Raw genomic sequence first — 16,454 nt, forward strand, 5'->3', positions numbered from 1 at the left:
AGCAGCATAAGAAACAATTAAATCAAAGTGTCCTGGGACAAAGGATTAATTGTTTTATGTCATGCAAGAGAACTTCCAGGAGTGGAAGGAAATCTATTTCATAGGGGGTAGAAGAGGCATTCAAATTCCTGTACACAGGGGAATTTCTAAAGTTATATAAGCAAACACAAGTAAAGGACAAGACACACAGGTTAAGACAAGATAGAGAGGCCCCTACATTTTACAGCTGCCTCTGGCTGATCATCTTGATAGGAGAGCTAAACTCTGAAAGAAGACACCAGACAATGCAGACCCAATTTGGCAAAGCTGTGAAAGGTGTTTTTGCTTGTTTGTTTTTTTTGCATTGGTTAGTTTGTTTTTGTTAGCTACAGGCACACAAGGAAATCTCTGTCACATCACTAACAGGCACAAACTTAAGGAATGGGCAATTCAGGTACAAAATCCCAGAGTTAACACTTTAAAATATTAAAATGCACATTGTAAGAGAAAATGATAGCCCATCCATAGGAACAAAATAAAAATAGAGTCCATCAGTGAAGAAGACGACTTTGGACATTGGACAAAGACTTAAAAAAAAATGATCCTCTTCAATATCGTCAACAAGACAAAGGAAACATAAAGAACCAAAGGATATCAGCAAAACAGTGAATAATATGAAAATCTTGATAAAGGCATAGAAAATAGGTCTAAACAGAAATTCTGGAGTTGAAGGCCAAAATAATTGAACTGTAAAATACCCTAGAGAGTTATAACACCAAATTGGAGCCAGTAAAAGAAAGAATCAGTGAACTTGAGGACAAAAGAACTGAATACATTCAATTGTAAACAGAGCCTAAAAGACCTGTGGACACCATCAAGCATGCTATGGGCATCCCAGAAGGAAAATAAAGAAGGAAAGGAGCAGAAGGATTTTTCAAAGAAATAATGGCAGAAAACTTACAAAATTTAATGGAAGACATGAGTATGCACATTCAAGAATCCTAACAACTTCCAAACTGAATAAATTCAAAGAGAACCACACCCAGGCACTCAGTAGCCAAGCTATTGAATGCTAAGTAAAAGGAGAGCATTTTTGAAGTCTGTGAGAGAAAAGCAATGGGCCATATACAAGGGAATCTTGGTAAGATAAAATGCTGATTTCTCATCAGAAACAATGGAGGCAAGAAGGCAGTGGGATTAAATATTTAAAGGGCTGAAAGAAAACAGTTGCCAATGAAGAAGTGTATCTCCAGTGAGACTGTATTTCAAAAAGGAGGAAGTGATTAAGACATTCTCAGCTAGATATGACCTAAAAGCAACACTAAAAGGAATACAACAAAACAGTGGAAGGACAGAGGAATATAAGAACAATGTATGTGTATGCTAATGAAGTTAAGTTGGTATCAAATCGAATGTGATTGCTTTACATGTAGAATCTTAATTTTAAACCCATGGTAACCTCAAATAAATATAAGAGAAATATATACAGAAAGAAATGAGAAGGGACTAGAAGTGGTAAAATAAAAAATGTCAAATAAATATGAAAGAAGGCATTAGAAGAAGACTTGAAGGGCAAATATTGTATCATCTTACTGGTATGAAATAGTTTTAAAAAGAAAATTCATAGACTCAGAAACCAGAATATAGGTTATATATATATATATATATATATATATATATATATATGTGTCCCAGGAGAGGACAGAGAATGGGGAACTAATGCTCAACTGGCACAGAGTTTCTGTTTTGGGTGTTGAAAAAGTTTTGGTTTTGGGTGGTTTTTTGGTTTGCTAAAGCTGTCAGAGTTCAATATACCAGAAGTGGATTGGCTTTTACAAAGGGAATTTATTAGGTTATAAATTTGCAGTTCTAAGGCGATTAAAATTTCCAAATTAATGCATCAAGATGACAATATCTTGTAAGAAGATATTTTTCATTTTTCTCTCCTGGTTTCTGGTTTCAAAATTCTTTCTCAGCTCCTGTGACTCTTCTTGCTTCTCCCTGGGGATTTTTCTTTCTTAGCTGCTCTAAACTCTCCTGGCTCTCTTAAAGGACTCCAACAAGTGAGTTCAGACTTGCCTTGAATGGGCAGGGTCACATCTCCAAAGAGACAACCTAATCAAAAGTCCCACCATATAATAGATCTCCCCCCACAAGATTGGATTAAAAGATTCTGGGTTACAGAGAATATCCAGACCAGCACAAATGGTGATGATGGTAGTGCAATGGTGTTCATGTTATGCCACTGAATTTTATATTTGAATGTGGTTGGAAGAAGAAATTTAAAAAAAACAACAAAACTTATAACCATATAACACAAGTAGTGACTTCTAATGTAAACTATGGACTATAATTAACAGTATAATCATAATAATTTCTTTTCACCAATTATAACAAAGTTACAACAGTAATGTCTAGTGTCAGTAATAGGGAAAACTGCATTTGTGTGGTGGGAGGTATATGGGGATGCTGTATTTTTGCATGATTCTTTTGTAAACCTACAACTTCAGTAATAAAAAATATAAAAATAATGATTAGAAATATATGAAGACATACTGGGTGAATCACTTGAATATCACTTTCCATAATATATATGTTCAGATAAATGTGAGAATTAAAATAAATATGACAATTTAAGTAAAGAACAAGAAGAAAGTGCTTAGCAGTGTTAGCCCTGTCAATACATGTTAGCGGAGTATTTGGCTCACCTAGCAATATTAATCAAACAGACAATATAAATTGTAGATGAAAGTAATTTAAAATGTTTAGGATTGAATCAAGGGCTGCTAAAATGGAGGAACAATTTTCAAATCTTGACTAACCCAAAAGCAATATGAAGCACTGAAAGAAATTTTCATGCTTCCCTGTATTATGATACTTGCAATGTAAATTCCATGATAAATGGAGGGCATAAGAATTAATATGTTTCCTGCTCAAATATGACCTCTCCTTGTGCTCATTCGCAGTTCACTGATCACTAAAATGTACCTTAATAAGTTAAGGTCTGTGCAAAAGCAAATTTTAATCTCCCTGGAAAATTTTATTGGATGACAACATGATTAGAACTGCAGCCTTAAATTTTTTGTATGTACTTGAACACTAGTGGGTGGATTTCATAAATACAGTAAGACTATTTCAATGAAAATGACAATTTCTCTTGAAGACAACTGCTTCATGGAGTTTACCATGGTATGCTTGAATTAGATATAATCAAAGGGCATATGTTGGACTTTTGGAAAGGGTTAACACCCACAATCCCATAAGAACTTCTATTTTAAAGCTTCCATTACCAGCTGTGAATAACCATCCTACACAGCAGATTACTACAAAGCTGCTTATATCATTAGTTTCTCAACTTGTAGAATTTCCCCCTTTTGTAGCAAATTTATCATTGGTGTTCAGAAAGTGAGAACAAAGGAGTTTCTATTAAATTTTCCTGTTAAATCAGGGAAAAAAAGCTGGAGGAAAGCAATTTGAGCCTAAACAGTTGTTTTTAATATATTATTGTGACTTTCTGCTCTAAAGAATGGATTTCATAGGGAAATTTTACTGGTCCTTAAATTAGAAAAAAAGTTAAGATGCAAAATACATTTAAGCATTTTTATACATGCAGCATTTATCAAAGAATGCTATATTATGTATGTAGGTAAACAATGAGAAATGTCATTTAGCAGAGACTAGCTAGCTATTCATCAAATTCATTTACCTTCCTCTTGAGTTCAGACCTTGAATATATTTCCCTTTCAGCGAAAATTGGCCGTGATAATATGGCCTGCCAAGGGAATGTGGATGGAAATGATGTTGACCACTTCTCAGGGTTGACCCATAAAAGCCTTCTATATGACCCTTCACAATCTCTTTTGCCCATTTTGCAGTAGAGTTAATAGAAGCATTCTTCTCGGGAGCTATATGTTGAAAATTAAGGGGCCACTGATTGCCTGGATCCCTGGTTGACTTTGTAGAGCAGAAACTCCTTGCCTCAAAATAAGAAAATCCATTCTTGCTCTCTAATATCATTGAAACAACTAAAATTCCCACTAGTGGTTCATGAGACTTCTCAGGTAATTACCCTTCTTGAGTTTCAATTGAGATATGTGTTATAGTCAGAATCTGTCCTTCTAGAGGCCCCAACTTCAATTTTTGTCTCTCCAGCACTGAGATTATAAGAACCCCTGCCTAATTTTTTTAGCCTCTTAGTTTCTACGCTGCTTATCATCTCAGCTTCTCCTCCCCTGAAACTTGAGAATTAGCAAGTGTCTCAAGTGGAAATGAAGTCCTGAATACTGCCTTACTACTCTATCATTCCCCTTTTTGGAGGCTCTTAGGCTCTCAAGTCCTGGCTGCACTGGGAGCCCAAACTCCTATTATGGCTTCCTAGTTCTGTGAGGTGAAAGAAAGCTCTGCTTAATATTTTAGATTATTAGATGCCACTTCCTTTATGGATTCTTCTTCTATTGTTCCATGTGGTTTAAGAACAAGAAAATGCCTCAAGAAACGTGGCAAAGAGAAGGTCAAGTTCACTTCCATGATTTTGCCTTTTCTCTGGGATTTGGGCCCCTGACATCTTAATATTTTGTAACGCCATCTAATACTGTTTTTTTCTTGTGTGTTTTCCCTTTGGTTTTGTCTCTAATTATTAAACTACTATGGTTGCTTTCTAAAGGAGGTTTGGACAGAGACAAGCTGCTCTGTGTGTATATCTGGAAGCAAAGGTCCCTTGGTTCCCTGTCAAATATGTGGGGCCTTCTATTTGTAGATTGAAGATAATTTACTTGGGTGCTGATATTGTGGATGTGACTTTTATTATTTCATCTGTGGTCATACTATTTCATTCCCCACTAGGCCAGTACACTAGCTTTATGGTCATCCTCCTGACGTCCTCTTCTCCATCATTTCTCTCGTAGTATCCTACCAATATCAAAATTCTTTAAAAGAACAAACTATGAGTTATTTCCAATAATGACAATCTGGAAATACAATGTATGCATTTCCAGTTACTCAAGAGGCTAATGAAAAACTCTGATACTCAAAACTCTTAACACATTAGATGAGCCAAACAACATTCAACTTCACAGGAGATAATCTTTTCTCCATATGAAGACAGCTTTGATATTGTTTTGTCCTGCAAGGTCACAGTTATTTTATGACCTTTAACAAAGAAATTTAATTTAAATGTATTTTTTAACAAATTCCTCTTGATTTAGTCATAAAATATTTTCATGATTTTGTTGGAAACATATTACTATAAACCATGTATATACTATTTTCTGAGCATAATGGGAGACATAAGGGGCATAAAGTGATTGCTTATATTTCCTTTTCTTTGGTTACGTAAAATATTAACTAAATGTAATTGATGATTCCAACAGCTCGTGTGAAAGTAAATCAATTGAATATGTAATATTTGAATTGCTGAAAGGGTCTTGGTGAACCATAGAGAAAATATATTTTTTATTTTCATCTAAGTTAGAAACCCACCCCTCTCTTATATGTTCTTCACCCTACAGATTTCTTGTGTCTATGTTTTACCATATAGGAACACCCACTATGTGCCAATGACTATACTAGGCAGTGAAAATAATTAAATTTTTTTAAAATTTATGCTTATTAAATTTCTCCAGATACATAGCTTTGATGTTTTTCATTATTTAATCATATGTATACTTTTGTACTTTTTGAAACGTATATATGTATCTCTTCCTCTCGCTCTCTGGTGTATACATATACACTGTACTTGTTATCTAGTGCCTTGTAGTTAAGCATTTCCAAACTTAGAGACTTAAAACAAAAATTTGTACTTCTCTCTCATAATTCTGTTGACTGGGCCCAGCTAGACAACTCTTGCTTGAGGTCTTTATTGCTGTTACACTCCTGGGTTTGCTGAGGCTACAGTGATCTGAAATCTGGACTGGGTTGTGCATTCAAGGCGGCTCCTTGACAGTTGATGCAGGATATTATGTTAATTGCTTATTAGGGCTATTGATTTCCCATTACTTGGGCTTCTCACAGCCTCTAGCTGGATTTCTGTGTTAACTGTCCTGAGAGTGAATGTTCCACAAGAACAGAACTGGAAGCAGCCAGTCTATTATGGAAACAGTTCCAGTGTCACTTATGCCATATTCTATTGGTGAAAATAGTCCCCTGGCCCAACATGACTTAAGCAGAAGTTGTACAGACTTCATCTCTCAACAAGCAGAAAGCCAAAGAATTTGCTACTATTCTTGGTCTACCAGGTGTGCATATGTTTGCACATTTATAATTTAAAAACATGTTGTTATAAATAATAAATACATTTACCCAATGTTTTACGTGCACATTTATAATACAGTAAAAGAACCCACGGTTATTTTTCAAATTTCAAATATGCAATGTAGAAAGTGAAACCTTTTTTCCTCTCCCTACATTGCACTCTCTTTGCAAATATTATTGGTAGTAGTTGGTCTATATCATTGTAAATCTTTTCCAATTTACTATATAGATTTTTGTATTGCTTTATTTTTACATAAACAGAATCAAGCCCATATTTTTTTCTGCAAATTTCTATTGCCATTTAACAAAATTTTTTAGGTATTTTAAAATTTATATGTATATATGTGCATTATATATACATATTAATTAATTAAATATATAAATTTAAATTGCTACTTAGTATTCCATAGTATTTGTTTTATATTTTTACTATTGGTCATTTAAATTGCTTCCATTCTTTGATTATTACATGCAATTTCATTACTTTTCACTTCTTTATGTGTGTGTATAAAAGTTACACTAAGATATTTACCCAGTCTGAATTGCTAGATTGCAGGATCTTAACATTAAAGAAATTAGATGCTGTCAACTTGTTCTTCAAATAGTCAATACTATTTTCTCCTTCAGTAGTACATGAGAGTTCTCTTTTTCATCATCATTGCCAATTCTGGATATCATCAGTCTTTCTAATTTTTATAAATCTAAATTGTTACTTTGGATATGTTTTTCAATTTTTAGTTTGTTGGCTAGTGTGTAAGATTAGATATTGAGTCATATCTAATTTTATCTATATAAAATTAATAGATAATATTTTATCTATATAAAAATATAGATATTTTGTATTTCTTCTGTGAACTGCCTGTTTTTATCATTTACCTATTTTCCTTCTGGATCATGTGTCTTTTTCTAATGATATAAAGAAGCTATTTATAAATTCTAAGTATTAAGTATTTGTCTGCTTGATATCACATATAATTTCAGCAAATTAACACATGGGGGCCGATATCTTGCTCTACTCCTTATAACTTACTGATAAATATGTGTTCTCATGGTTTCTCACCCCCATGGGAAAATCAAACTAGTCTCATGTTTATGGTGGCATGTGGCCAGCAAAATGTTCACCAGCAAAGTAGGCTCAGCATGACTGAAGGTCAGATTGCATATTCTGCCTGGGATGCTAAGACCTCCAAGCATTTGGTACATCTCAGTGGGGAGTCAGTGAGGCAACAGAGAGCCATAATCACTCACAGGTATGTATGAACTCATGGATATATCTCTGCTCACGTTTCAGTAGTGAAATGACAGCACATACAAACACATCTGAATCATCATTTCTGCCAGAGTCTGTACTTAAATTTGACTTTGTCACCGGGCTCTCACTTCAAATGATCTTCAAGATAGGAAAGAATGACATTACATTTCTAAGTGGGTAGGAAAAATAGCAATATAAGCATGAAATCCTAAGGTAATGAATTTTTTCTTTTCATTCACATCCACAGCTAGGGAAAGGGGCCTGATGCAACTCCAATGGGAAGTACCTCAACAGCAGTTCTTTGCAAAAGTATTTAGAGAAAGGTTAATGGTGTAGGATTATGTGCTTCAGTTCCTCTCTTGAGTATTATGAATAGTAAAAGAAGAGGTTTTACAGTGGAAATATGTTGGATTTTGGAAATAAAGCCAAGTGGGACATTAACATATTGGCCTAGTGGCATACAGCAAATGCAAACCCTTGCCAAAGTTTGTGATAGCCTCAGGATTATGCCTGGGTTCCTGGGAGGCTGAGTTGGCCTTCCTGGGAAAGCCACTGAATCCTCTACAGTCAGTTGTCTGTGATGGGTGCTTATGGTAGAGGGGTAGCTCCTCGTCAGAATCATTATTCTTTAACTTATATCTCTGGAAAGAGTTTCCAGATAAAATACAGAACTCCCAGTTAAATTTGAATTTCAGACAAACCATGAATAATTTTTAGTATATATATATCCTTTGTAATATTTGGACATACTTATACTAAAAAAAATTAGTCATTTGTTTATGTAATTCAAGTTTAACTGGATTCCCATTATTTTCATTTGCTAATCTTGGGTTTCAGTTTCATGTAGTGTTTTACCTTGGCCTTTGTGATTGCAAAGAATAAGATTGTTAATTGTTTTTTATTTAGAGATTAAGGTGATGTGTATGGGTGCCAAGTTGACAAGGGTTGGAATGTGATGGTTAGGTTCATGTGTCAACTTGGCCAGGTGATGGTGTCCAGCACTGTTGTTTTGTTAAGCCAGCACTGGCCTGATTGTTAGTGTGAAGATATTTTGTGGATTTAAATAATTAGTAATTGATTGCCTCTATAGACAATTTCATCTATGATCATTTGAGGAGAGTGTTTTCAACAATGATAGACATCTCATCCAATCAGTTGAAGGCCTTAAAAGGAGAAATGATGATTTCAGCAGTCAGATGAGAGAATTTCTGTCTCTACTTCAGCCAGTCAGTTTCTCCTGGAGAATTCCTCCACCTTCATTGGCATTCCTGGTTTGCAGAACTATGCATAAAATTTGGACTTGTGCATCCCCACACTGCATGAAACAATTTTAAGAAAAAGCTCATAATATTCACAGATACCTCCTTCCTGTTCTGTTTCCCTAGAGAACCCTGATTTTGAGAATGCCCATATATGCAGTGAGGAGGAAGGGCCAATAACTCAGTCTTAGATGGGCGTGATATAAAAATCACTTGAGAACATAAGCTCCTGTACTAAAAAATTAATACTGTGTGTCAGATATGCAGGACAAATATTCTGGGACAACCACTGCCCAGAAATTTAGGTAAATAATAAGATAGATTATATCATAAAGTTGAACATATCAAACAACTGAGAGATAGGCAGTTTACATGCTCAGAGTTGGAGCCCAGCCTTTGTTGGGGGGAGAATGAAAGCCCTCCATTTGCTTCTGTCAAATCCACATCAAAAGGTGAGTGTCTGTATTCAAAAGTTGCAGAGGTTTTGATAAGTACAAACTCTTCATTAATAACCCAAATGTATCTGAATTCAGAATAAGCAGTGTATCATGAATTAAACGTCCATTTTACTGACAGTAAGAAAGACCAGGTTGCTCAGGCACTAGTGGAATGGTATAAAATAATGTCTCTACATGTGCCCCCCCCAACTCTATTCAAATAATAGAGCTTAGCTACCCTCCAATTTCCTTTCACAAGGGAAGATTTAGAGTATACTGTCTCAGTTTTCACAATGAGGCTGGGCGAGTGCTTAGGAGCCCCAAAGACTAAGGTAGATATCAAAGCAACTTCCTTGTGGGGGAAGAGTGGCATTATGGCCACATCCCAGATAGGACATGAATAGGGCAGACTAGCAGATGGGTTGTAATTGCCCTTTGAGTGACAGACACTTTAATGGGTATCCTCTACAGTGGTGGACACCTTTTCAGTTCAAAATTGGTGTACCTCAGAGCCTCTACAGATGCAGCAACCATATAAGCTCTCTCTGATCAAAACATTTGAGTAAAGGAAAAGTAAAATTCTAGTAAAAGAACATGCTTTAACTTTCACTTATCAAAATGACACTTCACTGCCCATAATGGACAGACAGAAGCTGCTCTCAGGATGTGAGCTTGACTTTCCATCCACCACACTGTTTGCAGGAAGCAGGGATGGTTGAGAAATGGAATAGAATTCTGAAGGAGCAAGCACAATCCAAATCAACATCATTAGACACTCTTCCTACCAAAATTTTAGGGGATACTAATAGGTCTAAACAAACAAAAAGAGAAGGAACCCCAAATCAGTCATCAGTATGTCAGGTAGACATGGGTTCAGAACAAATACCAGTTATTTTTCATTCTCCTACTACTGCTATGGGATTTTACAAATCAGGAACATAATGCCTCATCTAAGGAATGGTGGGTGCTGGAAAAATGCCAAGGATTTACCTTCATTTTAAAATCTCCAGTCCTGTAGAATGGTTGGGCAATTGTAGATGGTAGCAGGGGATGGGGGTAGGGTGGAGACAAAGTGTAGTGATGATTTTCAAAGTTGGTAGAAGGTAATGAGTGATATTCACACAGGGGTGGGCAGTAATGCTGTTTGCCTGTTTTTTTTCCCTCCAATCTGTGGCTAGAGGGAAAGGGCGGGGAAGGTTCAAGGCATTGGTTTTGGGAAATGAGGGTTCAAATTAGTATGGCCTTTTTTTGTGGTCCCAAGGTGGAAACCAGGCCAGTAAGGTACATGCATTGAATGAAATCAAAGAGAATACAAGGGAGATATAAGTTGTGTTTTTAGGTATAACTAGCTTCAATGGGAATGTACCCTGAACAACTCCCCGTGTTAGATATTGCAGGCAAGGAGAAGTTTGAAGGGTGATTTACCAAGGTAGATCCTATTGGCTTAATTCTTTGGAGAAGGAAGCAGCCATGAGCTAGCAAACACTCTCTGCAGCTGGATGTGGGGATATCTGCCTGGTAAAGGGAACCTGGGTGCACACTAGCAGCAACTAGGCACTATCATTAACTGTTTCTTTGGTCTTGTATATGTCTGCTTTGGTTGCTATGGTTGTTTGCTGGTTCATTTCAAACCAATTCTGCTAATTATCTCCTATAATTGACCCAATCTAGCCTTGTGTTCTGGCTCAGATCTAAAATAATTCATCCAATATTTTAATATTCCTCTTTGCAGTGGTTTGAAACTTTATTACTCCAGAAAAAAAATATGTTCTTAAACCTAATCCATTCCTGTAGGTGAACTCATTATAAGCAAGACCTTCAGATGAAGTTACTTCAGTAAAGTTCCTATTACCGAAGTCCTTTATAAGCAGAATAAAAGTAAGACCGAAAGAGAAAATGACACAGGGGCAAGAATCTAAACACCAATGGAACTGAAGAGAAGGGAGAGACCAGGAGAGCCACCATTTTTCTTGCCATGTGATGAGCTAAGGATCAAGTATCTCCAGCAGTCAGCCTCAGAACACCGCTGTCTTCACGAAGAAAGCATTGCCTTGATGACATCATGATTTGGACTGTTTCCAGCCTCAAAAGTGGGCAAATAAATTTCTCTTGTTTAACTTGACCAATTTCATGGTATTTGTTTGAGCAGCCTAGGAAACTGAAATATTCTTTATAATCTAAGGAGAGTTTATACATAATTTGGACCCATGTGCCTTTGAATAAATAGAAAATTCAATCTATTATATTTAGGGCCAACCCTTGAGATCTGTGTACTTTCCTAATTCATCTTTCCTGTTATTATTATTATTATTATTCCCAATATAGTTAGTTAAGATCTGTTTTTAAACTGTGTTTCTTATTACTTTCCTTATAAGAAGAAAAGTCTCTTTAGTAATAATTCTGCTCAGAAACCCCTACATGAATAGTTTTGCCAGTGTATTGGCATGAATGTTTCACAAATTATCATTGACAATGATGTTTGCTTCTGGTTAACATATGTAGATTTGAAGACAAAGATTAAGTTATAGATCATAGAAAGGGAAAAAAGAACCTTAAAAGTGAATGTTAAGCATAATTATTTGATCTAAGTTTAAGTGTTTGTATAAAGAATTAGTCTTGAGAAAACAGTTTTGATTTGGAAAAACTGAACTAAATAGAAAAACGTGCCTCAAACTTTATATATATATATGCTAAAAGTAATAACCTTTTTGAAAGTGTTGCAAAATAAAAGCGTGAATGTCTCAAAAGAAAATTGTAGCAACTTGTTATAATTTAGGTATAAGAAATGTACCTGTCTTTAAATGCAGAAATCTAATAATGTATATATCTCTAGTTGGTACCAGAAACTTTCAATTGATATTGTATAATCCAATTAGAAACTTAGAGTCTAACAATGACACCACATTAATAAGGAAAATAACACGTGACTTAGATATTTTTCCACATGAATTCCTTTTCTTTTTAATTTGACAGTTTTTGTGGATTTGCTCATTTATAAAATGGAATAAAAGTTCATTTTCTTCTCATAGACATCGAGCGAATAGTGCTTTTCAAAAATCTATGTAAATTGTAAATAGATCCATGAATCTGAGGTGATCATGCAGTGTTCTGTGGGTAAGTGAGGGCAATACACTGATTCTTTTGGATTACTGCCTTCCTCAGTTATGTGACTTTACACAGAGGAATTTAACCTCAGCTTAAACCATTGATTCCCCAGCAGTTTGTACATATGCTTGTACTAGTATACATGAAACAAAGGCTTCGTACCAGGGTCCAGTAAACTTAGATTCATTCGTGGGCATGGGGTGTTTCAGGGGAAAGAGATTGGAATTTCCTCTCTCAACATTGGCTGCATCTTGGAATCTCCTGGCAAGATTCAAAAACATAATGCTTTCTGTGTCCCATCCTCAGATGGGAACCTACTTGCAACTTTTTGCGATAATTGAATTTAAATGCTGTAGTTTTATAGCTCTTAATTTAATTTTATCAGAAATTCTTCACATCACAGATAATTTTACTTAATTGCTACTTTATTGTCAGCATATTAAAAATAAATTATTATGAATTGTACATTTCAAGGGTGCGCTAGCAAATATTTTTCTCAAAACTAATGAAAATAGCCTTTGTTTAATAGTTTTAAAAGGATATTTTATTACTCTATGCAAGAAGAGCTAACATTCATTGAATACTTACTGTACTCTCAATACTGTTCTAAGTTCTTATTTTACAGATGGGGAAACTGAGACAGAGAGACGCTATAGAAGTTGCCTGAGGTCAAAGAGCTAGTAAGTGGTAGAGCCATGATACAGAATCTTTCTAGCACCTGTGCAACTAACTATGCTATCCCGCAGTTGAATCATACAAAAATTTTTAACCAAAAGCAATGCATGAATGGTTATAAGTTTTTCAATAGCTTTATTAAATATTAAGTGTACGCAAAATAATATTAATAGCCTGTGGTAAGCTATAGAGAGTACAAACACCAACTCACCCTATATAACTGTTAACTTCAGTATAAGAAATAGAAAAGCAGATCATTAGTTCATTTGAAATTCCCTATGATATTTGCCAATGAATTTCAATATCATTGAAATTCCCTATGATATTTGCCTATTATATTTGCCAATATAAAATAAAATAAAATATCAAAATTCCCTATATTTTATTTTAAAATAAAAGCAGATATTTTATTTGCTCTCTTTCTTTTATAGTTTGAATACATATGCATTTATCCTTAAATAAAACATTGCTTTGTTTATTTGTAATTATTTTGCAAATCAAAGCACGATATATGTATTGTTTTAGGATTTGCTTTTTCACTCAATTTTGTTTCTCAATTTTAATCATGCTTGTGCTTATATCTATATTTAATTTTTCTTTTTTGAAAAGTATCATCTTATATTAACACTATAATAATTTACTTTATTACATTTTTGACACAAATTTGCTTGTTTATAGTTTTTGTGTTCTGTCTTATTCCTTGCTAAGTATATTACTACACATAGCTCTAGGGTGTATGTCTACAAGTCGAATTCCTGGTTGTAAGCTATGTTTATCTTCACTTACACTACAGAAATGAAATGCCAAACTGATTTCCTCGTAGTTGCACCAATTGACCCGTTGCTAGCTTTATTTAAGATTCCAGTTGCTCTGCATTTTTACCACTGCTTCATCTCATGTAGTTTTTAAATCTTGTCTAGCTGGTAGACTATAAAATATTATCTCATTATGGTTTTAATTTGCATTTCTTTGAATGATCAAAGTACTTTTTATGTGTTGTTCATTTGTGTTTTCTCTTCTCTGAATTATCTATCTTTTCCCATTTTTTGGTAGGGTACTCTCCCTTTCTTATTAATCCAAAGGTTTTATAGAATTATATTTTGTGCACAATAATCATTTTCAGTTTTATTTTGTGCAAATGTATTACCAAGCTCGGTTTGTTTCTAATGAACATAGTAATTTTTAGTATACTAGAACTTGTAAATCACATTTTAAGTTGATATATTTTACATCATAAATATGCATATATATATAATTTTTATGTCAAATATATAATTAAAATTTCTTCCCCCAATATCAGATTGATAGTCTACCTAAGGCTGATTTTTTTGTCTGGTGTGAAGTAAGTTATTCAGTTTCATTTTTCAATATGGTTAATTACTTGTTGTAATGCCATTAATGAGATAATAGATCAAGTTTCCATGTATACATGAATCTTTTTACTGGCCTCTCTCTTTGTCTTCCTCCATGGTAATATCATGATGGTTTAACTTGTATATATATTAAATTAAGCATAATTAATATAATGGCACCTTAGCTATAGCAGATTGAGTTACGAACCCAGAAAAAACATGTTCTTAATCTTAATCCATTCTTGTGAGTATGAACCCATTTATAGACAGGGCCTTTTGAAGACACTAATTTTAGTTAACATATGGCCTACTGAAGCAGAGTGGGTCTTAATCTGGATTATTGGAGGCCTTATAAAGAGAAAACCCAGAAATCACAGAAGCCAAAAAAGAGAAGACTGCCATGTGGCAGGAGGCTGAGATAAGGCACATAGTGCCATGGACGGCTGGCAGCCAGCACGAGAATATTACAGACTGGGGAGAAAGTATCATTTTCTTGATACCTTGATTTCTAGCCTCAAAATTGTGAGCCTATACATTCCTGTTGTTTAAGCCAAAATCATTTTGTGGGGTTTGTGACAGAAGCTCAGGCAAACTCAGACAGGAGCCATGGGAGGCACATTTTCTACCTTGTTTTACTCCTTCAGGAGTTTCTTTGCAATGATCTACTCTCATTTTCTCAATTAATTCATTAATTGTTGGATTGATTTCTAATGTTATACCAAATTTGCTCATGATATATTTTATATATGGAAGGAGTCACCTTCCTGATAATTAGGATTTTTTTCACTTGCATATGTCCTTACATGGTACTGGTAACAAGATTTTAGAGCTTCATGAAATCAATTGGAGATTATTTTCTCTCCTCTGAGTTGTTATAAAGATGCAATTCATTGCCTTTGCATTACTTGGCAATCCTGACAAATAACATCATTTAAGTCTATGGAAACAGGTGGGAGAAAATGCTTAGTTCAATTTTTTTAATGGCTATTGGACTGTTCAAATTGTCAATATCATCTTCAACCTATTTTGATGCAATCAATTTTTTTAGAAAGTTGTCCATTTCTCATTGCGTTTCAAATTCTGCATTCTCATAATTGCATTTTCTCTTACTTTTGTTTGTGTCTTGGTACTTTTCAGAACACTTTTGTCAGATTTTAAATTTGATTAGCCTTTTTGTACAAATACATTTCTATTTCTTTATTAATTTTGTTTTTGTATTTTTGGGTACTTTATCACGGATTTTTGCTTTTCTATTAATTCCTTTTTCACATTCTTTTGATATATTCTGATTATCTCTTTCTTCCTTCTTATGTTAGTGCATTACCTCATTACTGTCAGTCTTCATACATTTTGTCTGAATGTCTTTTTAATAAGCATTTAAAGCATGCTTTTTAATTTAAAGTTAATTTTTCTCTCAAAATATCTCATAAATTGAAACCTGTAAGCATTTATTATTCCTTTCTAAAATTTGTTGATTTGCAGTATGATTCCTCTTTGATCCAGATTTAATTACATGTACATCCTTAAATTTCCAGCTATGTGGGAAGTCTAGGTATCTTTTTAAAATTTTTTATTTGATTTTGACCATAATTTTTTGTCAAAACAATCATTTTAAATTTATAGAAATATATAGAAAGTTTCATAAATATTTTATGTGTGCTTAAACACAATTGTTTGAGAATATAGTCTCTATCATGTCATGATTGTTTACTTTGTTCTTTAATTTTTCTACATACTTTCTAACTTTAGCTGATGGATCTATCCAAGAGAGGTTTGTTAAAATACCATTGTTCTAATGAACTTGTGAATTTTTTCCTGTAATTTTAACTGTTGTTCTTTTTTATGAAGACTATATTACTTTGTGCATAGAATATTAGAATTAGTTATTCTTACTGGCAAATCAAATAACTTATCAATATATGATTCCATTTATTTGTAATATTGTTGTTTACCTTTAAAGTCTTTAAACTCATGAAGCAATACTGACTTTCTTGTGGATATAATTTGCCTGTTGTATCGATTACCTTACTTCCATCCTTCCTTTGTCCTGATTTAAATCTATAAATATGGTACTTAAAGTGCATATAGCTAAGGTTTTTTGTAGTTTCATTTTTTAATGCAAGTTGAAAACCATGTGTTTCTTGCC

Source organism: Tamandua tetradactyla, chromosome 22 (assembly GCF_023851605.1).
Source record: "Tamandua tetradactyla isolate mTamTet1 chromosome 22, mTamTet1.pri, whole genome shotgun sequence".
Classification (NCBI taxonomy): Eukaryota; Metazoa; Chordata; class Mammalia; order Pilosa; family Myrmecophagidae; genus Tamandua; species Tamandua tetradactyla.